Here is a 26,164-nt window from a genome sequence, read left to right on the forward strand (position 1 = left end):
TATAAGGGATGGGGGACGTGCTACAATCAGTTGGGGGGGGGGGGGGCACGGATATATAATGAAGGCACTCATACCTTATAATACTTATTACACCCAGTTACAGGTTAGTATTGACTGTATTATATATGAGTGCCTCTTCTGCTTTGCAGATTGTAGCAGCCTAGCAGGTCCCCCATCCCTTATAATACCCATCATTACACCCCTCAGTCAGTGTGACTGCATTGATTATATATCAGTGCCCCGCTGGATGTAGCAGGCATCTCCTATACATGGTAGTACTTAAAATAGAGTATGACAGCTTATTGGTATATCACCAGTCAATGTGCCTCCTCCCCAGCCATGACTGTAGCAGGCGGATGTTAGACACTATACTTAAAATAACACTGTCCACCCCTATCTTGCACGCCTGCCTTATTGGAATTCGAAGAAGGTGGATGTTATATAAAATAAAATAAAAATACTGTAATAAAGTAAAGTAAGGCCGAAAGCTGAACCTTAATAGATCCTAATTTTAGGCCGAAATTCACTCCAGTTTGCAGGAAGTGAAGGAAACGGCCCAGATGGAATTCTTCCGTAGGAGCATTCCTGGCCTCACACCAAGAAACATATTTTCGCCATATACGGTGATAATGTTTAGATGTCATGTCCTTCCTAGCCTTTATTAGCGTAGGAATGACCTCATCCGGAATACCCTTATCCGCTAGGATCCGGCGTTCAACCACCATGCCGTCCAACGCAGCCGCGGTAAGTCTTGGAATAGACATGTCCCCTGTTGCAACCGGTCCTGTCTTAGAGGAAGAAGCCACTGTTCTTCTGTGAGCATTTCCTGCAGATCCAGATACCAGGTTCTTCGTGGCCAATCTGGAACAATGAGGATTGTTCTCATTCCTCTCCCTCCTACCATTCTCAACACCTTGGGTATGAGAGGAAGAGGGGGAAATACATAGACCGACTGGAACACCCACGGTGTCACTAGGGCATCTACAGCTACTGCCTGAGGGTCTCTTGACCTGGTGCAATACCTCTGTAGCTTCTTGTGAGGCGGGACGCCATCATGTCTATCTGTGGCAGTTCCCACTGACTTGCAATCTGTGCGAAGGCTTCCTAAAGAAGTCCTCTCTTGGAGGCAGGTCGTGTTTGCGGAGGAAGTCTGCTTCTCAGTTGTCCACTCCCGGAATGAACTGCTGAAAATGCGCTTACATGATTTTCCGCCCAGCGGATAATCCTGGTGGCTTCTGCCATTTCCACTCTGCTCTTTGTGCCGCCTTGGCGGTTTACATGAGCCACTGCGGTGATGTTGTCTGACTGGATCAGAACCGGTAGGTCGCGAAGCAATGTTTCCGCTTGCCGAAGGGCGTTGTATATGGCCCTCAGCTCCAGGATGTTGATTTGAATACAAGTTTTTTGACTTGACCCAAAGACCTTTGAAGTTTCTTCCCTGTGTGACTGCTTCCCCACCTCGGAAGCTCGCACCCGTGGCTACCAGAATCCAGTCCTGGATGGCGAACCTGCGATCCTGCAGAAGGTAAGCACTCTGCAGCCACCATAGGAGAGACACCCTGGCCCTAGGGGACAGGGTGATTAACTGATGCATCTGTAGATGTGATCCGGACCACTTGTTCCGTACATCCCATTGGAAAGTCCTCGCATGGAACCTGCCGAAGGGAACGGCCCCGTAAGATGCCACCATCTTTCCCAGGACCCAAGTGCAGTGATGCACTGACACCTGTTTTGGCTTTAATAGGTTTTTTTACCAGAGTCATTAGTTCCTGGGCCTTCTCTATTGGAAGATAAACCCATTTCTGGTCCGTATTCAGAATCATACCCAAGGAGGGCAGACGAGTCATAGGAAGGAACCAACTGTAACTTCGGGATATTGAGAATCCAGCAGAGTTGCTGTGACACCTTCAGCGAAAGTGACATGCTGTTCAACAACTGCTCTTTTGATCTCGCCCTTATTAGGAGATCGTCCAAGTATGGGATAAATTGTGACTCCTTGCTTGCGTAGGAGCACCATCATTTCCGCCAATTACCCTGAAATTGGTAATGACAATACTGTACCGTAATTCTCAGATACGCCTGATGGGGTGGATAAATGGGAACATGAAGGTATGCAGCCTTTATGTCTAGATACACCATAAAATCCCCCCCTTCCAGGCTGGCGATGATCGCTCTGAGCGATTCCACCTTGAATTTCAACCTTTACAAGTATAGGTTCAGAGATTTTAATTTTAAAATAGGTCTGACCGAACAGTCCGGTTTCGGGACTACAGCCAAGGTTGAGTAATATCCCATTCCTTGTTGAAGGAGGGGAACCTTGAGCACCACCTGTTGGAGATACAATGTGTGAATTGTATTTAATATTATCTCCCTTTCTGGGGGAGAAGCCGGTAGGGCAGATAAGGAAAACCGGCGAGGAGGCACCTCTTCGAATTCCAGCTTGTAACCCTGAGAAACAATTTCTATTGCCCAGGGATCCACCTGTGAGTGAACTCAGATGTGGCTGAAGAGTCAAAGACGTGCTCCCACTGGGGCGGACTCCCTTAGCGGAGCCCCAGCGTCATGCGGTGGATTTAGTAGAGGCCGGGGAGGACTTCTGTTCCTGGGAACTAGCTGTGCCCTGCGCCCTTACCTCTGGTAAGAAAGGACGCTCCTCATACTTTCTTGTTTTTCTGCGACCAAAAGGACTGCATTTGACAATGTCGTGCTTTCTTAGGCTGTGAGGGAATATAAGGCAAAAGATCAGATTTACCAGCTATAGCTGTGGAGACCAGGTCCGAGAGCCCTTCTCCACACAATTCCTCACCCTTGTAAAATAAAACCTCCATATGCCTCTTTTAGTCGGCATCACCTGTCCATTGCATGTTCCACAGGACACGTCTAGCAGAAATCGACATAGCGTTGACTCTAGAACCCAGTAGACCAATGTCTCTTTGAGCATGTCTTATATATAAGACAGCATCTTTTATATATCCTAGGGTCCATTACATGGTATCCTTATCTAGGGTTTCAATCTCCGCTGATAAGGTATCTGTCCACGCTGCTACAGCGCTATAAACCCCTGCCGACACAATCGCCGGTCTGAGTAGTGTACCAGAATGTGTGTAAATGGACTTCAAAGTACTTTTCTGCATGCTATCTGCAGGATCCCTGAGGGTAAGCTGTATCTTGGTATGTCAGCGCTACCTTTTGGGTAAACGTGTCAACGCCTTGTGCACCCTAGGGGAGGATTCCCATCGTATCCTGGCCCTAGCAGGGAAAAGATACGCCATGAGAATTCTTTTGGGAAACTGCACTTTCTTGTCTGGAGATTCCCGCTCTTTTTCACACAATTCATTTGGTTCATGAGAGGGGGGAAATGTTATCTCAGCTTTCTTCCCCTTAAACATGTGTACCCTCGTGTCAGGGACAGATGGGTCATCAGTGATAAGCAAAACATCTTTTATTACAATAATCATATATTGAATACTTTTCTGCCAGTTTTGGCTGTAACTTTGCATCATCGTAGTCGACACTGGAGTCAGACTCCGTGTCGGTATCAGTGTCTACTATTTTGGATAGTGGGCATTTTGAGACTCTGAAGGTCCCTGCGACATAGGGACAGACATGGGTAGATTCCCTGTCTGTTCTCTAATCTTTTGTGCAATAAATTTACCTCAGCACTAAATTCCACATATCCAGTCAGGTGTCGGCGTCGTCGACGGAGACACCACACACACACACACACACACATTTGCTCCATATCCTCCTTAGAAGAGCCTTTTACCTCAGACATGTCTACACACATGTACCGACACACCACACACTCAGGCAATCCTCTTATCTGAAGACAGTTCCCCCACAAGGCCCTTTGGAGAGACAGAGAGAGAATGCCAGCACACACCCAGCGCTAACATCCCAGGAAAAACACACAATGTGTTTACCCAGTAGCGCTGTAATACTATTATTTGCTGCCAATTATGTACCCCCCCCTCTTCTCTGAAACCCCCTTTCACCGTGGATAAGCAGGGGAGACTCCGGGGAGCTTCCTCTCAGCTGTGCTGTGGAGAAAATGGCGGTGGTGAGTGCTGAGGGAGAAGCCCCGCCCCCTCGGCGGCAGGCTTCTGTCCCGCTTAAATATAATAAAAACTGGCGGGGGCTCTTTATATATATATATATATATATATACATATATATATAGTGCCTAGCTGTATATATATATATATATATATATATATATCTTTTGCCAGAAATGAGGTTTATATTGCTGCCCAGGGCGCCCCTCCTGCACCCTGCACCCTTACAGTGACTGCCGTGTGTGAGGTGTGTGGGAGCAATGGCGCACAGCTGCACTGCTGTGCGTTACCTCAGTGAAGATCATGAAGTCTTCTGCCGCCTCTGAAGTCTTCTTTTCTTCTCATACTCACCCGGCTTCTATCTTCCGGCTCTGTGAGGAGGACGGCGGCGCGGCTCCGGGACGTACTCCAGGGTGAGACCTGTGTTCGGACTCACTCTGGAGCTAATGGTGTCCAGTAGCCTAAAAAGCAGAGCCTTGAAACTCACAGAAGTAGGTCTGCTTCTTTCCCCTCAGTCCCTCGATGCAGGGAGTCTGTTGCCAGCAGGCTCCCTGAAAATAAAAAACCTAACAAATATACTTTCTGTCAGGAAGCTCAGGAGAGCTCCCTGAAGTGCACCCATCTCCTCTGGGCACAGTATCAAACTGAGGTCTGGAGGAGGGGCATAGAGGGAGGAGCCAGTGCACACCAGATCTAAAGTCTTTCTTAAAAGTGCCCATGTCTCCTGCAGAGCCCGTCTATCCCCATGGTCCTTACGGAGTCCCCAGCATCCTCTAGGACGTAAGAGAAATTATGTTAGCAATGATCTTGTCAAATAAACTCATTCCTTAAAAATACTGAGCTTGTGTTTAAGTAATGTAAGGGTCATTCCCCATCAAATCACCCCCCCCCCCCCCCAAAAAAAAAATAAAAAAAAATGAAATGTCCACCACCCATCTCAGATTTTACAAAATAAAATTTTGAGAGAGGATGTCAAAACAACTATTTCTGCCAAATATCTCGACTGTCTGACAATTTGTTTAATAAATATTAATTTTTCAATGTATTCAATTATTTACTAATCGCGGCTTCTTTATCCAGTTTATTAGAAGTATCACGGATGTTTATTAAGGAATCGCCATGAAATTTATACCCCTAAGGTAACTCTTCCTCCCGAATCCAAAAACCAAAACCAAATTACTTTGTACTTTACGTTGCAAGTTACAGTGAAAACGCAATTTTTTCGAAAAGACAACACTAGGTACAATCATCATTAGATATCCCATATTATCAAAGGTATACATAACTACCGCACAAAAAAAATCCGTTATGGTACTCAAGGTCGACAGCAATTAGGTCGACGCACATTGGCAGACAGTGGGTAGGTCGACACTAGAAATAGGGCAACACTGCCATTTGGTCAACATGAACAAGGTCGACATGAAAAAAGGTCGACATGAGTTTTTTAGGTGTCGTCTTCTCCGTCAAGTGACCGGGAACCCCAATTAGTGTACCGTGTCCACTTGCATGGCTCGCTTCGCTCGGTGGTGCCCCATTCACAATCATAGTCCACGTGGATCGTAAAGTATGAAAATGTCCCCCGTCCCCCCCCCCCCCCAAAAAAAAGTTTAAAACTCATGTCAGCTTTTTTTCCACCTCGACCTAATGGCTGTGTCGACATATTTACAGTGTCGACTAATGGGTGTCGATCTAGAGTCTGGATACCCAAAAAAATCAGTATGGTAGTCTGTTCATAGTGGAGAAAACAAAATCATGAAGTTGACGTTCAATTACTGCTGTACCGCATACATAATTAACACAAGAAATTATGAAATTTAAAAACTTAAACATAATTTGAGTCCCTAACGTATTTAGTGTCATAGAATGCATGGTAAAATAATCAAGAAAACTTAAAGAAGCCCATGGCATACTGGCAGAACCTGAAAAATATAGAGGGAAAGCCTTTCCTGTACAAATCGTTCATCAGGTACAGCAGTTGTATAAAGATGAACATTCTCGGATGTGCCATGGAAAGAAAGTCTGTTCCTGTAAAAGTTCCAGGAGGAAAAATTATTCACAAGCAGAAAAGGCTACTACTAGTAATCTAGAAAGAGCTTTATCTTTATTTTAAATATAATTTTCCAGACATTCAAGTGGGAACGTCTAGGGGGGTACACACGGAGCGATGTTCAGCTAATTTCTAAGCAATCTGACTAGATTGCTTAGAAATTAGCTGAACATCGCTCCGTGTGTAGGCGTGTCGGCGACAGCGATGCTCGGTCCTGCAGGGTGAAATGAGCGGCCCGTTTTTCCCCTCGCTCAGCACACTGCGCTGGGCGAGTGCTAGACCACTCAGCACACATCTCTGGGGACATCTCCCCGTCAGTACGGCCCTTAAGGTTTGTCCCTTACGACCTACATGGTGTGTTAGTTAGCGTTGCTGCAAGATGTATGCATTTTGTGTGTGTTTGCAAAACTCACCAAAACGTAAGAGATTATTGGTTGCTGCTCTACCAGTAAAGATGGACTACAAAGACCTAACTGAAATCCTTGTTTGTTCTTCAGTCTCAAAAACTTGTATGCTTCATCGGTATGATAAATGCCCAGGTATGGAAGCACTTCAGAATATAGTTGAAAAACTTTTTCATGATAGTGACATGGATGGTGAGGACACAGTTGGTTATAAGCAGTGGGTCCACACTGACCAAAGTAAATTGGTTACAATCACTAGTACTGTGGAAAAATGTTGTGAACTTATTTGTAGTGCTGTTGATGATGCAACAGCCCATCTTCTGTATACAGCAAAGTTGCAGGCTGAATACCTACGCCAGTTGAAGGAAACCAGTCAACCAGAAACAGAAGCTATGTGTTACTAGATTTTGCCGAAAATTATTCATTTGTGTGTCAGGATGCAAAGCAAGGATTTCACGGGAACACTTCACAAGCAATACGTCACCCATTTGCTGTAAACAGATAGAGCCATGCTCATCTATGCTGCAATGCATGCGCACGGCATACGCATCGCAACATAGTGCGAATGTGCTGTGCTGCATCTGATCACAACCGGTGTTCGCTCCATAGGCTTCCATTGACGTGCATACAGGTGCATTTGCGCGCACACTTGTGTGGCTACATCTGTTTTTTAGGCAAGATGATTGTGTGACACTTTAAACTGTGTGAGTGTGTGTAATAAGTGATACCTGTGCCCATGTAGCTATAACTGTACATGCCTTCATTACGGTATTTATTAAACACTTAGCGGAACTATTACTAAACTTGGAGTATGTTCACTAATGATGGTGCTAGTAAACGTCTAGCCACCGGCACCAGTCTGCAAGCAGTGGAAACTCATCACATCTTGACACCTTTGGACCTGTATAACTGGGCTGAAAACATACATGGCATAAAGTTTTTCTACAAGTCACAAAATGAAATACAAGACTGCAAACCAAGCTGCATAGCTGTCTAGAACCAGCAAAGACTGTGGTAGCAACACTTGCTTGTCACCAATTTCAGCCTATTCGTTATAACGAAATACACATACTCTAATTGTCATCAGACGACATGAAGACAACAGGAACCACAGTTTGGGGGGTATCCAATTACAGGTGAAAATGCATCTGACGATTTTTCCCGATGTTTCATCCATATTTTTTTTTACAGGCTATCCAATTTGGTCGCCTGTAAAAAAAAAAAAAAAAAAAAAACATCTCCCAAGAACACACATGTTCAGTGAAACCTGTGTGTTTTTGGTAGAAACAGCCCCCTTTCCGTGGATTTGGTTTCTCCTGCCTGAGGTAGGTGAAACAAAATCCCTGATAAACCGGCGCAAGCCGCGGCTTTACGGGGCTAATTGGATAACCTACGGCGGGACAATTAGCCGCGTTAATTTACCGTGGCTAATTGCATAACCCCTTTAGTGTCAGTTTAACCAGTCACAAAAAATGTAGACAAAAGTGATGTGCAAACTGGAACATACATAGCAGCTGTGTAAAATAACATCTGGTACATTGGGTATTTTATTCAATGTAATGAGGAGGAACAAGATGTGCTGGTACACTTAATGAAATGAAAACAATCAACAAATGTGTTGCCCTGGCCTTCAGTGTTTTGTTCCTTTTATTCATGTCCCCGTGTAACGGAAATGCCCACTATCCAAGGAAATACTGGGAGGCACTGTCTGCTGACACTTTAAGGAAAAGTACAGACAGTTACAACAGGTTCCAAGCAAGGGAAAGATAATGCGATTGTTGACTCAACTTAAGTTATGTACTCAAGTTATGTTTAATTGTTTAAATGTCATGGTTTCTTGTGTTAATTATGTATGCGTAGTTGACTATCAACTTCATGATTTTTTTTCTCCACTATGAAACAGCAGTACCATGCTGATTTTTTGTGTGGTAATAATGAATACCTTTGTTAAGCACCGAAAAAAAATTGGGATCTCTAATGTTGATTGAACCTAGAGTTTTTAAGTATTTTCAAAAATATGCATTTTTGCCGTAACGCAAAATGTAAGGCAGATAAAGTGATTTGGTTTAGATTTTTGGATTCAGGAGGAAGAGTTACCTTACGAGTGCAGATTTTGTGGTGATTCTTTAATAAACACCCGTCATACCTCAAATAAACTGGATAAAGAAATTGAAAAATCAATAGTTAATAAACAAATTGTCAGACAGTCGAGATATTTGGCAGAAATAGTTATTTTGACATCCTCTCAACTAAAAAAAATGTCAAAAATCAGAGATGGGTGGTAGACACGCCTGGTTGAACGGACATGGAATGACCCATAAAACAGCATTCCCAATTAGTTTATGAGGTTTAAGCGATCTGCCCCTTGCATTTAATGGGAGATCCTGGAAACAGTATTTTTGGGAGTTTCTCTGTTTCTGTAATATAACTGCCAGTACTGCACATACAACCTTTGCAGGTTTGACCATGTGGACCAATAAGGAGCCACAAACAAGCACGAAGCTCGCAGCTTCCAATTGGTCCTCCTACTTGCATCATTTTTAGTGGCCATTTCAGAGTGGGGAACAGCAACTTTTGCTAGTGATATACTACAGAAATAGAGATACCCCAAAGAATGCTAGGAGCTTAGGAGACAAAATTCCAGAGCTTATTGCGATAATGACAAGGGATAACCTGGATTTTGTGGCAATTACAGAGTCATGGTGCAATGAAAATTATGACTGGGACATAGCTATACCAGGATGCAATTTATTTAGGAAGGATAGAATAGGAAGAATAGGAGGAGGGGTAGCAATGTATGTGAAAAAAAGCATAAATGGTACTTTAATACAAAATATTGAAGACAAAACTGAGGCCCTTTGGGTCACCATAGAAACCGGGGAGAAGGATGTTATTCGCATTGGGGTGATCTATAGACCACCAGGCCAGGGGCAGGATTTGGACAGGAACCTATTGTTGGACATCACTAAAATGGCTTTAAAGGGAGAAGTCATAATCATGGGAGACTTTAATTTACCTGATGTAAATTGGGAGGGGTCTTTTGCAAGTTCAGCTACATGTGGCAAATTTCTACATTCCTTACAGGGAGCATCTCTCAAGCAATTGGTGACGGAGCCCACTTTCAAAGATTCAATATTAGATTTAATTCTTACAAATGGTGATAGGATATCCGACATATATGTGGGTGAGCATCTGGGATCCAGTGATCATCAAGCAGTATGGTTTATTATAAAGACAGGATCCAACTCCTGTCACACAAAAACAATGGTGTTGGATTTTAGAAATGCTGATTTTGCAAAAATGGGGAGATGTTTAAGTGATTCATTGGCAGGCTGGTGGAACTTGGAAGGAGTGCAGGAGAGGTGGGAAAAACTGAAAAGTGCAATACTAAGTGCAACTGACCGTTGTATCAAAAGGGTTAGGAAAAGCACCAGGAAAAGGAAGCCAGTGTGGTTCACAAAAGAAGTATCAACTAGTGTGAAAGCAAAAAAAGATGGCTTTTAGGAAATACAAACAGACTCAAAATAATAACGACAAAGAGGTGTATCTTGACAGACGGAAGGATGCTAAGAAAGTGATCAGACGTGCAAAGGCAGAAGCTGAGGAAAAAATGGCCCAGTCAGTAGATAAAGGGGGCAAAACTTTTTTTAAGTATATAAGTGAAAGGAGAAAATCAAATGGAGGAATAACAAGACTTAAGACAGAGAGTGAGCATTTGGTGGAGGGTGACAAGGCAATAGCAGATCACCTAAATAATTATTTTTGCTCAGTATTTACTACAGAAGAAGGGATGGGGCCACAGTTAAGTTGCAAGGACATTCATAAAAATAAGGTAGATGAAAGTACATTTACAGAGGAGAAGGTCCTAACAGAACTTTCACAACTAAAAGTGGATAAATCAATGGGACCAGATGGGATACACCCAAGGATACTCAAAGAGCTAAAAGATGTGCTAGTTACACCATTAACAGAATTATTTAACCAGTCACTAAATACAGGTGCTATTCCAGAGGACTGGAAAAGAGCAAATGTAGTTCCACTGCACAAAAGTGGAAGCAAGGAAGAAGCAAATAACTACAGACCAGTAAGCCTTACATCAGTAGTGGGGAAAGTAATGGAAAAACTATTAAAAGAAAGAGTTGTGGAATATCTTAAATCAAACCACTTACAGGATCCAAAACAGCATGGATTTACTGGTGGTAGATCATGCCAAACAAATCTTATTGACTTTTTTGACTCTGTGACGAAAATAATAGATCAAGGGGGAGCTGTAGATGTAGCATATCTAGACTTTAGTAAGGCATTTGACACTGTCCCACATCGCAGACTGCTAAATAAACTTGAAAGCGTGGGGGTGGATTATAAAACAGTTAAATGGATAAGAGCCTGGTTGCAGGATAGGAAACAGACAGTTGTAGTTAATGGAGTGCAATCTATGGAGGGAAATGTTACCAGTGGAGTACCCCAGGGATCTGTACTTGGTCCAGTTCTCTTTAATATCTTTTTTGGAGACATTGCAGATAGTATTGAAGGGAAGGTATGCCTTTTTGCAGATGATACAAAGATATGCAACAGGGTAGACACACCGGGAGGGGTAAAACAAATGATTGATGACCTAGGTAGGCTTGAGAAATGGTCAAGAACGTGGCAACTACAGTTTAATGCTAAAAAATGCAAAATCATGCACTTAGGTCTAAAAATTCCAAAGGCTAAATATAGTATCAAGGGTACTATAATGGAAACTACTGAGGAGGAAAGGGATTTAGGAGTCACTATTTCAAGTGACTTGAAGGCAGGAAAGCAATGCAACAAAGCAATGAGAAAGGCAAGTCAGATGCTTGGTTGCATAGGGAGAGGAATCAGTAGTAGGAAAAAAGAAGTGATAATGCCACTGTATAGGTCATTAGTGCGGCCCCATCTGGAATACTGTGTCTAGTTCTGGAGACCATATCTCCAGAAGGATATAAATACATTAGAGAGTGTACAAAGAAGGGCAACTAAAATGGTGCATGGCCTACATCACAAAACGTACCCGGAAAGGCTAAAAGATCTTAACATGTATAGTTTGGAGGAGAGAAGAGAAAGGGGGGACATGATAGAAACTTTCAAATATATCAAGGGTCTTAACAAAGTTCAGGAGGGAAACATTCTTCAAAGGAAGAGAAATACAGGTTGAGTATCCCATATCCAAATATTCCGAAATACGGAATATTCCGAAATACAGACTTTTTTTAGGTAGAGTGAGATAGTGAAACCTTTGTTTTTTGATGGCTCAATGTACACAAACTTTGTTTAATACACAAAGTTATTAATAATATTGTATTAAATGACCTTCAGGCAGTGTGTATAAGGTGTATATGAAACATAAATTAATTGTGTGAATGTAGACACTTTGTTTAGTGCACAAAGTTATAAAAAATATTGGCTAAAATGACCTTCAGGCTGTGTGTATAAGGTGTATATGAAACATAAATGCATTCTGTGCTTAGACTTAGGTCCCATCCCCACAATATTTCATTATGGTATGCAATTATTCCAAAATACGGAAAAATCCTATATTCAAAATACTTCTGGTCCCAAGCATTTTGGATAAGGGAGACTCAACCTGTATTAGAACTCGAGGACATACACTGAGACTGGAGGGGGGGAGGTTCAGGGGAAATTTAAGGAAAAATTACTTCACAGAAAGGGTAGTGGATAAGTGGAATAGTCTCCCATCAGAGGTGGTAGAGGCTAAGACTGTAGAGCAATTTAAACATGCTTGGGATAGGCATATGAATATCCTTACAAAGAATTAGGGTTCAAAAAGGGTTGAGATTACATAAAGGATAAAAAAAGGGGCAGACTAGATGGGCCAAGTGGTTCTTATCTGCCGTCAAATTCTATGTTTCTAAAGAAAACATGCAGTTCCCATCACTATTGGGAAAGCACAACTCAGGGAAAAATAAAACTATTAATTGTGAACGATTCTTTAGCTAAGCAATCCAGATTTGTAAAGCAAATTGATGAAGTGAAATATATCTGTGGCACTACAGGATGTGTGACGGTGTGTGAAAAAAATGCTCATATTGTAACAGTCTGTCTGGATTTCATCATGATATAGTTGCCGAAAGAGCTACACCAGAACAAGGTTACTCTTATTTTTCCAAAGGATTCCATGATTTGTTAAAATGCTTCTGTGTAGTTTAGTAAATCTTAAGACTCCCAGATGTTAATTGCTAAAGTCTAGAGAATATTGACCACAGATGTGTGAAGGCCAATCAGCTTTATATAAAGTTTCCTCTAGGGGAAAAATGGGCAATTCGAAAAAGGTTTGGATAGTTCAGTAAAAAGAAAGTGCTCATAATTCTGTTATTATACTGATTCACACAACCAACATTCCACGTTTTGTTTTTTGTTTTTTGTATCCCATGTAATCCAATAATTTACATGTGTACCAGACATACTGTACAGCTAACAAAAGGAATTACAGACAAGCTACATTATGTGGACTTTGGGACTAACAAACCGTTCAGTAAGTTAGTTGTATTCACCACCTGGTTTATAGTATGGATGCAGTCACATTTTATTGCTCTGATTAGAAAACACATGATGCAATTATTCCAGCCATTGTTTAGTATAACAGTACAGGTTGAGTATCCCATATCCAAATATTCCGAAATATGGAATTTTTTGAGTGAGACTGAGATCGTGAAACCCTTGTTTTTTTGATGGCTCAATGTACACAAACTTTGTTTAATACGCAAAGTTGTTAAAAACATTGTATTAAATGACCTTAAGGCTGTGTGTATAAGGTGTATATGAAACATAAATGCATTCCGTGCTTAGACTTGGGTCCCATCCCATTATATCTCATTATTGTATGCAATTATTCCAAAATACGGAAAAATCCGATATCCAAAATACTTCTGGTCCCAAGCATTTTGGATAAGGGATACTCAACCTGTACCTGTTTCTAGTATCCTAAAGGAAAACTCCAGGCCAGGAATATTTTTCTTAACAGGAAGCCTCTTTCCCAAATAACTGATCTTCCTGATGCCATGACTGTCAATGGCTCAAAAGTATGATTGGTAATGATGAACCTGAAAAACGTTCTTTAGGTTCCATTTAGTCTTATGTTGCATCATCACCTACTGCCATTTATTTTCAAAATTAAAAAAAAAAAAAAAAATATATATATATATATATATATATATATATATATATATATATATATATATATATATATATATGAAAATTGTGCAAATTCTAAGTCTAAAAAAATAATAATTGTGTTTTCATGTACAAACTACATTTCTTTGTAACTGTATATAATGATAACTGTGGCTAACATTCTGAAACAAGATGAGAGCATATGCTCAAAGTCCTTACACTAGCACTCCACTATGCTTACATATACCACAATGGCAGGACAGTGGTTTACACTGCTGCCTGACAGTGCGGGGGACATGGGTTCAACTCTAACCAATACATTATCTGTATAGCATTTGTATGTTTGTTCTTGCTTGCATGGGGTTCCCCCGGGTGCCATGCAAGAGAAGCACTAGTCTTCTCTCTGGACATCTTCAGTTGAGGGAGGGTTGGGCTTGTAAAGCTCCCTGCCCCACTGGGGTTGATTTAATTCAAAGTGACGTGAATAGCGCGGGGAAGGAGGCCCTGGAGCTATTCAACTGTATACATCAGGATCCATTCAAAATACCACCATTCGCAATCCCAGCAGGTGGAATCCAGACACTGCTCGGAATCCCGAAGCCGGCATCCCAACATGGATCAAAACGGCTGGTGCCGGCATCCCAAACCCTGGAAATCCAGATCTACCTCAGTGGTAAGCAGCAGGGGGGGCGGGGTTTAGATTTACGCTGCAGGGGGAAGGTTAAGGTTAGGCTGCAGGGAGGGGGTGGGGAGTTAGGATTAGGCACCCCCAGGGATGGTTAGGGTTGGGCTGTGGGGAGGGGTTTAGGGTTAGGCACCCCCGGGGTGGGTTAGGCTGCGGGGAAGGGAGGGTTAGGTTTAGACACCCGCTAGGAGGGTTAGGCTGCAGAAAGGGAGGGGCAGGGGGGTAAGAGTAAACATACTTACACAACCCCTGTCGGGATCCTCTGATCGGGATGCTGGTGTAAGTCATATGACCACTGGCATCCCATCAGCCTGCATATCTTCTGTATTCCTACACATCTCTAGCTGAGAGATGCCAGTTCTCGCACCTTAAACTGGGTGCTTAGTCGCGAGACCCAGCATTCTCTGACTGAAGTGCGTGCCGTGATGCGATCTCCTGCTGCATTACCATATGATGGCATAGCTGCTGCCTCCAAGGAAGCAGCAGCTATGCGTTCTACAACTGCACCTGAATCAGGCCTAGTGTGCACATCTCCACTTCTCCCACTACTCATGTAACTTGTAAGGTTGACATTTCCCAACATCCACAATATCGACAATGATGTTGTCGGTAGCGTAATGTTAAGCAGAGTATGCCGACACAGTACTAATGCTAGTTAAAGCATTGTACCTGTGTTGGCACTATAACTTTAAACATGATGGTAAAGCATTAGTGCTGACATGGTTACAATGCTTTTAGCAACATGCTATTACAGTACATTTCCCCTATGGTGTTTAAACAATGGTAGTTCATTTCTGTCTACAATCAAACATTATCACAGATGGGACACTGAACTGAAAGTTTTAAGGAAAAGGAAAGAAGACGACAGAAAAGATAAAAGCAGACAAAAGCCATAACTGTTACAAGAAAATACACAAAGTGGTCTATGTACTAATCACTGGAGAGAGATAAAGTAGGCGGAGATAATGTACCAACCAACCAACTCCCGTCATTTCATTTTATCAAACGCAGCCTGCAATGTGGCAGTTATGAGCAGATTGGTTGGTACTCTCTCTCTCCAAGGCTAAGTAAATAGACCCCAAACTGAGGTAGTTACAGAATGACAGAGGAAATGTAAAGCTGCCAAGAAGGAAGATAATATCATTCAGTTATCAGGTGTGTCTTTTCCATTACTTCTACAACTCTCACTTCACCTTAAACTGGCCTACAGATTTATTGTCAGATCTGGCTGGCTGGCATGAAAATTGGGTAATGTATGAAAGCAATTGACAATTGACCATTTGCTCCCAAACACTGGAAAACAGACAAAAATGGTCAAGCAGACAATTGGTTAAATCCACGTCCGTTTTTGTCAGTTTTATGGCATTTAGGAGCAAATGGCCAACTGTCATTTGTTCTCATCCATTACCAAGTTTTCATTCCAACCATCCAGATCTGACAATAAGGGGCCTATTTACTAAAGATAAAGTACCAGCCAATCAGCTCCTAACTGTCATTTTTTAAACACAGCCTGTGGCATGGCGGTTAGGAGCCTATTGGCTAGTACTTTATCTCCGTCCACTTTATCTCCATCCAAGGCTTCTTAAATAGACCCCTAAATCTTTAGGTGTATGGGCAGGATTACAGACGGTTGGTAAAGCAAACTTTGAAAGCCTTGCTAATATCACCATGTAAACGATAAGCAACTGTGAGAAGTTTAGGTTTAAAACTACAAAAAGCAAAATGAACTTGGTGGCACAAATAATAGGCCTACTGAAGATAAGGAAATGGTGGTAACATTCTCATGTAGATCAGACATTGTACATACTACATAAGCATGATTAAGTGACTGTGGGAAAAGGTTATTAGAAAGCATGTTCACAGAAATGATCTTACAACACACATGACAGAGGAACATGCTTTGTTTAAAGCAAAGAACCAAGACATAAACATTGGATATTTAAAGTTTCGCAGTCTTAGACCACAAAATGTTACTATCATTAAGGGGCCTTATTCATCATCCTTAATGGACCCGTTACACATGCTGAAAGGTTGTTTCCACATGTTTTAAGCAACAGGCCCATTCATTATTAAGGGCAGTTTAGTATAGAGCAAACTCCAAAAACTGTTAAAGTTTTCAGAGTTTGCTTGCTTCAGATGGCGTGAATCCTGAGCCCTGCTCATTCCTATAGGAAGGAGGTCCAGGATTGCCAAGGGGTATCTGTGCAGATCCCTCTGTCTCGTCCGCACGGATTGCCCAGTGGGCATGCATATACATGAACTCAGGTCACGTGTGCATAGTCAGCCAGCAACACAGTGGTAAGTAACACTGCTTTCCGGAGCTGCTGTCCCCATACCGGAGCAATGGTGAATTGCTCGGGTAGTTAGGTATCCAACTCGATGTGAGTCAGATTATTAATCTTTGGGGACCAAGATCATATCAGCTAGTCAAGTATCCACAGATTTTCATACGTCACTAAACTGATTAACTGACAGGCAGAAATGTATTACATTATAATATTATGAAAAGTATTCTAAAATTGTGTTTAGTGATGTTTCTTCGTTAGTGCATTGCAACACATTGTGGGCCGGATCTAATGCAGTGCGAGGCTGCTGGAGCTCTGAGATTACGGCTGAACTTGCATGCTTTTTTTTAAAAGGCAGCAAACATTTACAAGGCAAAACCAGGTTAGTTTTGCCTTGTAAACAACTGCCGCTTATAAAAAAACAAACAAAAAAAAATACAAAAACGCTCAGACGTAAACTCGGAGCTCCAGTCGTCTTGCACTGCATTACATCCGGCACTATAAATTGGAATTTATAATTCACAGAACTTCAAAGAAGTAATAAGTCATGATTGATGTACCATCTATATTTTGTCACATGATCATGCAGCAAAAAAAAAAAGATACATGATCAGATATGTCAAACAAATCATATATTACCTGCTAATATTATACTTTTAACCTAAAATGATCTTAATGAAATATGTACATAAAGTACGTTTGTCATATACATGATTGCGGAATGTATTAGATTATGGCTTCACAATTTTAGCATCTTGTTCAGTGTGCCATGAATTGAAAAGAAGTTGAAAAACTTAGCTCTACTGCCTACCTTCCACCGCGCATTGGCATACCCTCCAACATTTTACACATAAAAATCAGTACAAATAGAAACGGGGGCGTGGCCACTGGTACTTTTCTTATACTTTCAATGGAAGTTTGGAGAGCCAAAAATTGGTACAGACCATTAAAAAAAAAAAAAAAAAAGGTACTGTACCAGGTAAAAAGGTACAGTTGGAGGATATGCATTGGGCCTAATCAGATCTGATCGCAGCAGCAAATTTGTTATGCTAATGGACAAAACCATGGCCCTCATTCAGAGTTGTTCGCTCGTTATTTTCCTTCGCATCGGTGCGATTTCCCGCTAACTGCGCATGCGCAATGTTCGCACTGCGGCTGCGTCAAGTAAATTTGCTAAGAAGTTTGGTATTTTAGTCACGGCATTACGAGGTTTTTTCTTCGTTCTGGTGATCGGAGTGTGATTGACAGGAAGTGGGTGTTTCTGGGCGGAAACTGGACGTTTTATGGGTGTGTGAAAAAACACTGCCGTTTCTGGGAAAAACGCGGGAGTGGCTGGAGAAACGGGGGAGTGCCTGGGCGAACGCTGGGTGTGTTTGTGACGTCAAACCAGGAACGAAACTGACTGAACTGATCGCAGTGGCAGAGTAAGTCTCGAGCTACTCAGAAACTGCTAAGAAATTTCTATTCGCAATTTTGCGAAACTTTCGTTAGCAATTCTGCTAAGCTAAGATTCACTCCCAGAGGGCGGCGGCTTAGCGTGTGCACTGCTGCGAAAAGCGGCTAGCGAGCGAACAACTTGGAATGAGGGCGCATGTCCACTGCAGGGGGGACAGATATAACATGTGCAGAGAGTTATATTTGGGTGGGTTATTTTATTTCCGTGCAGAGTAAATACTGGCTGCTTTATTTTTACACTGCAACTTAGATTTCAGTTTGAACACACCCCATTCAAACCTAAAACTAGGCATATGCTATACAATTATCTGTCAGATAATCTGTGGTTGGAATGAAAATCTGGTAATTGATGAAAGCAACTGATAATCGACCGTTTGCTACCAAACACTGGAAAATGGACAAAACCTGTCCGTGATTTAACCAATTTGTATAAACAACAGTTTTTGTCCATTTTCTAGTGTTTGGTAGCAAATGGTCGATTGTCAGTTGCTCTCAATCAATGCCAGGTTTTCATTCCAACCACATCATCTGCCAGATAACTGTATAGTGTGGTATCCGTTTGGATGGTCGACCATGTTATGATCGACAGTCATTAGGTCGACCACTATTGGTCGACATTGGCATGGACACATGGTCGACACGAAAATGGTTGACACATGAAAGATCGACATGAGTTTTTCCCATTTTTCTTCTTTTGGGGAACTTTTCCATACGTTACGGTCCACATGGACTACGATTGGGAACGCCCGAAGCATGGCGAGGGGACACGGTGCACTAATTGGGGTTCCCCGTCACTTTATGCAGAAAACGACACCAAAAAAAGTTAAAAAATCATGTCAACCTTTTCATGTGTTGACCTTTCATGTGTCAACCATTTTTAAGTGTCAACCATTTGTCCATGTCAACCATGCCAATGTCGATCAATAGTGGTCAACCATAACATGGTCGACCATTCATACCGGAACCGTATAGTGTATGCTTAGCTCTCTCTGCACATGTTATATCTTCCTCCCCTGCAGTGTACATGGTTTTGTCCATTAGCTAACAAATTTGCTGCTGCGTTCAGATCTGAATTAGGCCCATTATCCCGAATAGGAGAGGCAATGAAGCATGACCTTTCTATTAAGGACCCGAAGTGGGCATTTTCAATACAGCAATGAAGAGATGTTCTAAGCGCAACTCTTTTGAAGTGGCTAACATGTGTCTCATATTGTTAAATTGGACTGAAAGGTTCATCATTTTAGGTATGAATGCTAATTTGGATGTCATTTCAGTATTGTTTAGAGGAAGTGCCAGCGATTGTAAAAGTAGGGTAAATTGATACTTTTAAAGTATTTATACCAGATGCCTCCTGCTGCATTAGCATATGTTAGTATCACTGCTACGTGCACAAACTCAGCAGCGATGCTAACCGGGAATCAGGCCCATCGTTAGTACTTTCCCATTAATTTGCAGACATTATTTTGATTGATTTAGTTATATGCTGTAACTCACAATACTAAAGTTGATATTATATATGTTTTAGAAGATCTCGTTTTCAGAATAAAATTGATTTTCATCAAGTCAATTAAGTTAGTAATTATTTATATTTTGGGGGTTTTCTGTGTTTAAAAAAAAATAATAATAATCTCGGTGTTTAAACACCACTCTACACAAACTCATTTTTTGTGTGCATTTGATCGATTGTCCGGATGCGCATGCATCTAAGTCGCCTGCACATGTGGTGCGATGGTCTTGCAACGGCTTCAAGACTATTGCGCCACATGTGCATAGACTTAGATACATGTGCAGTCAGACAATCGCTCAACTGCAAAAAAAACTGAGTTTGAGTACAGTGGTGTTTTAACACGGAGATTATTTTTTCTCAGATAGAATTTACTCACAAAGTGATAGGCGGTCAGGGCATACAATTGGGTGGTGCTCCTGCCCCCCCCCCCCCCCCGGAAAGGTGGGCAAGTTTCCTAAATCCAGTCTCACACCTGAAGTTCCCCCACACCCCCCTCTCATGGTGGGTGGTCCAGGGAGGCAGATGATGCAATTTGTGCTGAACCGCGCCATCATAATCCCGCCCCTATTAGTCAATGCTGGTAATCCGTGAATTAAATAGTGGGGGGCAGGGCTATGATGACGCGATCATGCATCCACACCCCTCTACCGTCCATCCCTGATGAGGCCACGCCCCCTGGAATACCAACCTGGCTGCTCTCTCCTGCATGAGACAGCTAGAAAATATGTACATCTGAGTCAGAGACCAGTAACTGAGTGGCGGTAAAATGCAGGAGTGCCACAGCCCTTTTTGTGGCATGTCTCAGAAAGGATCTGTGATCCTGTATGCAGTAACAGCAGCTCCGGCGTCTAACTTCACTGTGTGACTAGATGGCTACACAGATGCATTATAAATTACCATATATACTCGAGTATAAGTCAACCCGAATATAAGGCGAGGCACCTAATTTTACCACAAAAACCTGGGAAAACTTATTGACTCGAGTATAAGCCTAGGGTGGGAAATGCAGCTCTAGCCGTACACAGCCCTCATACTGCCAGATATGCCCCCACAGTGCCAGATATGCCCTCACACTGCCAGATATGCACCCCACAGTGCCAAATATGCTTTCATAGTGCCAGATATGCCCCCACAGTGCCAGATATGCATGCCCCCTCAGTGCCAGATATGCCCTCACACTGCCAGATATGCCCCCACAGTGCCAGATATGCATGCCCCCTCAGTGCCACATATGCCCCACCCGCCACCCCCCCAAGTGCCAAATATGCTGCCCCAGTGCCTGGTATAACTTACCCTCCGCCGCTCCAGCGTGGTCTTGTGAAGGAGGGACACTGAGGGCACAGCGCGCGCCTCTCCTGTGTCCCTCCTGCGTATCCGGCGACCGCAGCGGGTCTGTTAAATGAAGTGCCGGTTCGTGAGCCAATCAGAGCTCACGAACGGGTACTTCCTTTAATAGACCCGCCGCTGCCGCCGGAGACGCAGGAGGGACACAGGAGAGGCGCGCGCTGTGCCCTCCGTGTCCCTCCTTCCCACTGCACTGACTCGAGTATAAGCCAAGGGGGCTTTTTCAGCACTAAAAAAAAGTGCAGAAAAAGTCGGCTTATACTCGAGTATATAAGGTAACTGCTCAGCATGCAAAGCTGCATCTATGTACATAAAACATTTACAGATTTTTGCTGCGAATGCATTTGCATACAACTCTGAATTAGACCCTATATTACTTAAGTACTATCACTGCATTCACTTACAGTGAAATAAATCACGACAAGGCAAACTACTCATGAATACATACTCAAGGTCCAAGCAGTATGTATCTTAAATATTTTCCATACTCATACTTGGAACTTTTTCATAAAGCTGGATGGGTGGTGGGTAGGGGGATGGGAATAGCTGAAGGAGCAGTCAGAGCGGGAATGGGGATGGAACAGTTGAAGGAGGGGCGGAGCGCACGGGCAGACTGAAGTTGGGTCCCTTTACTAGTATATATGTAGTGTGTATGTGTGTGTGCGATAAATACACACAGACATACACATCTCTAAATGGCAAAAATGGCATCAATATAAATTGCAAAAATGGCAATGAAACACATTAAAGATGCATATGAACATACAGGATAGGTAGAATAATTAAAAGAACTGGAATCTAAATAAAGTTTTTTTGCTTTATTGCATCTAATGGGCTACACAACAATAAAATGTTCTTTTCCGTCCTCTCCCAATAATGTCATTGCCTATTCTTAATGATGTCACACACATCGTTCGCCAACAGACTATGCCTCCAAGCTATTACACTGGAAGAGGAATAACTCACATGAAAAAGACTGACAGCAGAGCTTTGGGGTAAGATGATAAACAATGGCAATTTTACATAAAGGTGCACTTAGTATGCACCATAGTAACATAGTTGATGAGGTTGAAAAGAAGACAAAAATGTCCATCGACTTCAACCTGTATTATAAAATTTTACTTCATTTAAATGCTGTATCCTTGGATATTTCCTTCAGTTAGGAATTTATCTAATCCATTTTAAATGTATTGACTGAGTACACCATTACTACCTTCTCGGGCCGAGAATTCCAAATCCTTACTGCTCTTGCTGTGAAGAACCCTTTCCTCCATTGTTTTCTCTTCTAACCTCAGGGGGTGTCCACGTGTCCTGAGTAACGTTTTATTTTTATAAACAGATCGTCTGATAAATCCTTGTATTGTCCCTTTATGTATTTATAAATATTAATAATGTCCCCTCTAAGCAGCCTCTTTTCCAGTGTAAACATATCTAACCTTGTCTTTCCTCATAATTCAGTGCCTCTGAATAGATGTACAGTAATAGCACAATCCGAGAAATAAGGTAAAATCACAGAAAAAAAACCCTACCCAATATATTAATCGCCTAATAAGAGATAATATAAACAGAAAAACATCTCATTATATAAACAATGATATACTGTAATTTCCGCTATACCTTTTTAGCTAAATATAGGGTTCACATTAGCTTATTGATTGGTTTAACAGGCTGTTATTAAAATAATTGCCACAAAGGTCAAAAATATCCATCATTCTAGTTATGACACACATGGGAAAGAGGGAGGTGAAACAATTAGCCCAGAAAATGAAAGGAGTGCAAAAAACGGGGGTAGTCTCAAGCTTTTTCGCTATGGAGAATCCAGTTAGTTATAGTCCAGTTTTTGCGGACATTAAGTTTTTGTGTTTTAACATATAGCCCTGCCAGCAGCCAGTAGATGGCACTCAACAGAGCTATTCAATTGTTTCTGCATTTGGGCACGATTGGCTGCCATTGGTGGCGAGACGAAATTAGTGAAGAGTGTTTTAGTGCTCAAAAGGGACTTTTACTGTCATGCACATTCACTTAAAGCAACTACACCTGACCCCTCTGGGTGCTACAAGCACTATAAACAAGCACAATTGAATATCGTGCCCCCACCCTGATCTCCTGTCACTTTAGACGGGAGATCGGGAGCGATAAACTATTGAATATCGCCCATTTAATCTGTGATACTGTTCATTCACTGACCTATGGGTTAACACTGCCGGCTTCACAAAAACTGGCTACTTAAAGAAGATGTTTGGGTGGTCTGCTGAGGTCCCTGAAAAAAATCCTGATAAGAGCTGCCAGCAGGCTGCTTTCAGGGCTAATTGGATAGCGCCTGGAGACCAATTAGCCCATAGTAAATTACAGCAGCTAACTGAATTCCCCCCACAGTGCATAGTGATAGAAAATTATAGACAGAAGCAAATGTAAATCTTCCAAAATGTTCAAACTTCTACTATAGAATACCCAAACACCCCCCTCCCCCAATCACATACCACTCACTCACTATATTGTTATCTGTTATAATTTTAATTTTAGGCCTGGTGTTTCCCAAACTTTTGTAAATCACATCTTCCTAAAGTATCAGAATTTTTTGCACGGCACCCCTAGGCCAAAAGTTTCTTATTCAGAAAAAATATTAAAATTAAGTAAATTGTGTTTTTATGTCATCCTTAGGGTCAGTTATGTGGTGAGGGACAGGATTCATTCTGTTTGTCCACATATTTTATGATTGGAAGTCATAAGCACTGGTTTTGTCTATTACATTGACCATAAATAATATGAATCTTTCCTGGACCAACAACCAAGGGCACCCCTGCATGTGCCCCGAGCCACCTCAGGGTGCTACGGCACAGTTTGTGAACCACTGGTCTAGGCTGTAAGTGTAATAAAGAAAAAGAAAAACAAAGCACAAAACAATGGTACGACTGGAGAGAAATCAATTCAAATACGCTAACATTTCCATTAACATCGCAAGAGGGCAACTCCACTGGTAACAGAATCACCTTTTTACAGTGATAAATAAACTCTACTCATTATGCAACTGCCACCACTAATGTGAACAAATCATCACAATCCAACAGCCCACAATAAACCCTATATAAAATACCTACTATCTTATGTAAGGTACTCTTGATAAAGAAGCCTACTTTCAAAATCAGAAATGGAAACACAATTCATGAGACGTGTTACTATGTGCAGAGGTGTCACTGGGTGTGGTGGCACCCGGTACGCACTCTGCATTATTACACTGCCACCCCGCCAAAGTCGCAGCTGCCCGAAAAGGGAGGTGACCAAATTTAAAAGGGGCATGGCCTCACAAAATCCGCCCTCCTTCATTCAGGGAAGGGGTGTACAGCTTGCCTGGAGATTCTTGTTTCCATTCAGGGAACGCTGATAGTTTCAATTATTTTCCTCTATTAGCAAAATAGTCACCTGATTAGGAATACCAACATCTTGTACTTGTGTTGACATTTAGGTTTTTAGGCACTATGGGGGTAATTCAATAGTACACTAGATGGCACATAACAGCAGCAATTCAATTTTTCTGCAACCATGTCTAGCTGCAACAGGATCCGGTCTCTTGGGCAACAGTAACTAGGTCGATCACTATTGGTCGACAGTAACTAGGTTGACAGGGTCTCTAGGTCGACGGGTCAAAAGGTCGACATGAGTTTTTCACGATTTTTTTCTTTTGTGGAACCTTTTCATACTTAACGATCCACGTGGACTAGGATTAGAACGGTAATCTCGCCCAAAGCATGGCGAGCGAAGCGAGCCATGCGAGGGGACACGGTGCACTAATTGGGGTTCCCAGTCACTCTACGAAGAAAACTACACAAAAAAACCTCATGTTGACCTTTTGACATGTCGACCAATAGTGGTCGACCTAAAACATTTTCAACCTAGTTACTATCTACCTTCCATACCACACCTGGCCGCAACATGCCCGATATGTAGGTGCGCCCAAACGACAATTCAATAGAGACAACTGTTTGGGCGTCTAACAAGTCTAATTTAGATGGAAAATTAGACACCCCAAACAACTGAATTCCCCCCTAGTCCATATTTTAAAGGAACTGGTAAATACATACAAAAACTAACTAAAACACTGATAAACTAGGTTTTTATTTGAATTTTCACATTAACCTTACCACATAACATTTGTATTTTAAAATTGCAACATATTTGATAAACAGAAGCGCAATCTGCCCACCACCACATAACTGAATCCAAGGATGACAGGCAAGCACAGTTTACTTCATAATTTTTTCTCAATAAGAAACTTTTGACCCATGGTGTTGTGAACAAAACCCTGATACTCTAGGGTGCCGGGATGGAAAAAATTTGGGGAACCAATGTGTTAGGCAAACCTATTATATATTGCACTTAAAACCTGTGTCCACAGTTGCACACTAGAGCTGCGGAGAGGCCCTCAGAATGAGGCAGATGGAAGGAATAGGGGGACACGGGAGGAACGGTGAGTGATGGGAAGGCGGGGGAAGAGAGCTGAAAAATAACTCTGCACAATAGTTAGTAACCCGGAAAATGGCATGTCCAAAATACTAGCTTAGAATACTCATTTAAATATACTGTACATGTTGGGACTTGTGACTTGGGCAACTTTGTCATGTGCAGTACCCACTATGCTGAAGGGTGAGTCAAGAAAATAAGAATTTACTTACCGATAATTCTATTTCTCATAGTCTGTAGTGGATGCTGGGGACTCCGTAAGGACCATGGGGGGGGGGGGGGGGTAGCGGCTCCGCAGGAGACTGGGCACAAAAGTAAAGCTTTAGGACTACCTGGTGTGCACTGGCTCCTCCCCCCATGACCCTCCTCCAAGCCTCAGTTAGGATACTGTGCCCGGACGAGCGTACACAATAAGGAAGGATATTGAGTCCCGGGTAAGACTCATACCAGCCACACCAATCACACCGTACAACCTGTGATCTGAACCCAGTTAACAGCATGATAACAGAGGAGCCTCTGAAAAGATGGCTCACAACAATAATAACCCGATTTTTGTAACAATAACTATGTACAAGTATTGCAGACAATCCGCACTTGGGATGGGCGCCCAGCATCCACTACGGACTATGAGAAATAGAATTATCGGTAAGTAAATTCTTATTTTCTCTAACGTCCTAAGTGGATGCTGGGGACTCCGTAAGGACCATGGGGATTATACCAAAGCTCCCAAACGGGCGGGAGAGTGCGGATGACTCTGCAGCACCGAATGAGA

The 26,164-nt window shown here is 42.3% G+C and overlaps 1 protein-coding gene across 3 annotated transcripts in view; it reads right to left on the reverse strand.

Moving 5' to 3' along the window:
* Positions 1–26,164, reverse strand: part of MYO1B (myosin IB) — a 518,726-nt gene that overhangs the window by 440,815 nt on the left and 51,747 nt on the right. The gene's annotated exons all lie outside the window — the stretch shown is intronic.

The sequence above is a fragment of the Pseudophryne corroboree genome, chromosome 7 (assembly GCF_028390025.1).
Source record: "Pseudophryne corroboree isolate aPseCor3 chromosome 7, aPseCor3.hap2, whole genome shotgun sequence".
NCBI classification, from domain to species: domain Eukaryota; kingdom Metazoa; phylum Chordata; class Amphibia; order Anura; family Myobatrachidae; genus Pseudophryne; species Pseudophryne corroboree.